Below are 2,203 nucleotides of genomic sequence, written 5' to 3'. Positions count from 1 at the left end.
GGGGGTGGGGGGACTCTGCGCATGTGCGGGGGAGCGCCCGGGGGGAGGGCACACCTATGGACATGTATGGACAGGTATAGACACGTATGGACATGTATGGACACATATGGACAGGTATAGACATGTATGGACACGTATGGACAGGTATGAACACATGGACAGGTATAGACATGTATGGACAGGTATAGACATGTATGGACAGGTATAGCACGTATGGACATGTATGGACACGTATGGACAGGTATAGACATGTATGGACATATATGGACAGGCATAGACATGTATGGACATGTATAGACATGTATGGACATGACTGGGCTGGGCACCCCCAGCATCTCCCCCAGCAGTGGTGACCATCATGCATCATGCATCCCTCCGAAGGATGCACAGGACGGTTTCCAGGGGTCGGAGCCCTCTCTGGAAAAGCCAGAGCTCAGCTTAAGGAAAAAAAGAAAAAAACAAACCCAAAATATCCTGGGAAGGAGTTCTACAAGCAGCAGCTGAGTCCTCGTCCCGGGAGCTGCCAGCAGCCTGTCCCCACTGCTGCAGGGTCCCTGCCCCACGCGGGGGCTTCCAGCTCCAGCGTCACCATCCCCAGGTCCACCCCAGCCCGGCAGGAGCCCTCCCTCTGGCAGGGTCTTTCCTTTAGACCCACTGGACCCCCCCTGCCCCGGGGTCAGAAGCTCCCATCCTGCCCCCCACGCCCCACACCAGCTCCCCATGCACCCTGATCCCCATGTCGGTGGGATTCACACCCCCAGCGCGTCCCACCAGCGGGAGGGAGGTGGCAGGAGCATGACTCGCCAGGAAGGACGGGGTTTGGGACTAGGGCTGCTTTTTGAGGAGCTTCAAACCCAAAACACAAGATGATGGGGGTCTTCTTCCTTTGTTGGTCCCTCCCCACAACCCAGAGGGTCTCCACTCCCCTCATTTATCCTGCCCCCCCAGCGCAGGGAAAGGGCGTCCACCAAACCCAAGAGATAAAACCAAATAAACCCCCAAAATACAACCAACCAAGCACCGCGGTGGCGAGAGAAAAGCCACCAAAGGGGGGGACATCCCCGGGCACCGGCACTGCCCGGCTGCAAGGAAACACCTCGGAGAAGAATCCACCCCGTGGTCATGACATCCAACTCCAGAGCTACTAAATCCCTGCTGGCGTCTCCCACACATACCCAGAGTCCCCACTTCAAAGGACACTTCCCAACCCACATTTTTAAGGCCAGATTTTGGGCAAACCTTCAGCATTTCTGCCACACTTTAGCGTCGAATCCTGCCCCGACCACAGAATGACACGGGGTTGGAAGGGACCTCTGGAGATCATCTCCTCCAACCCCCTGCCAGGGCAGGGCCACCCAGAGCAGGTCCCACAGGAACGTGTCCAGATGGGTTTGAATGTCTCCAGAGAAGGAGACCCCACCACCTCCCTGGGCAGCCTCTGCCAGGGCTCTGCCACCCTCACAGCAAAGAGGTTTCTCCTCATGTTTAGGTGGAACTTCTTATACTCAGGTTTGTGCCCATTTCCTCTTGTCCTGTCCCTGGGCACCACTGGAAAAAGACCAGCCCCATCCTCCTGACACCCACCCTTGAAGGATTTCTAGGCGTTGATCAGATTCCCCCCTCAGCCTTCTCTTCTCCAGACTCAAAAGACCCAAGTCCCTCAGCCTTTCCTCCTAAGAGAGATGCTCCAGGCCCCTCAGCATCCTCGTAGCCCTCTGCTGTCCCCTCTCCAGCAGTTCCCTGTCCTTCTGGAACTGGGGAGCCCAGAACTGGTCCCAGTGCTCCAGCGGGGCCTCCCCAGGGCAGAGCAGAGGGGCAGGATGACCTCCCTTGAGGTTCTCCACGCTCTTCTTGATGCCCCCCAGGATGCCCTTGGCCTCCTTGGCCACCAGAGCCCATTGCTGGCTCCTGGGCATCCTGTTGTCCCCCAGGACTCCCAGGTCTTTCTCCTCAGAGCTGCTCCCCAGCAGGTCACCCCCAACCTGCCTGCGAGAGGGACGAGAGAGATTAATTACAACTAACTAAGGGAACTCAATCAGCTTCAACGTGGCAATCAAGGAAGATACATGGAGTGCAGGGAGACAGATGGTTGTGCGCATTTATTTTTCTTTGATAAAAATGGTATGCAAATTACACAGCCACGGAGGCTCCGGGGGAAATATCACCCTGCTGGTCCTTGGGGGGTTTCTTGGAGAGTCGTAAC

The sequence above is a fragment of the Calidris pugnax genome, unplaced genomic scaffold (genome assembly GCF_001431845.1).
Source record: "Calidris pugnax isolate Ruff unplaced genomic scaffold, ASM143184v1 scaffold371, whole genome shotgun sequence".
In the NCBI taxonomy this organism is placed as follows: domain Eukaryota; kingdom Metazoa; phylum Chordata; class Aves; order Charadriiformes; family Scolopacidae; genus Calidris; species Calidris pugnax.
This window is presented reverse-complemented; position numbering follows the sequence as displayed.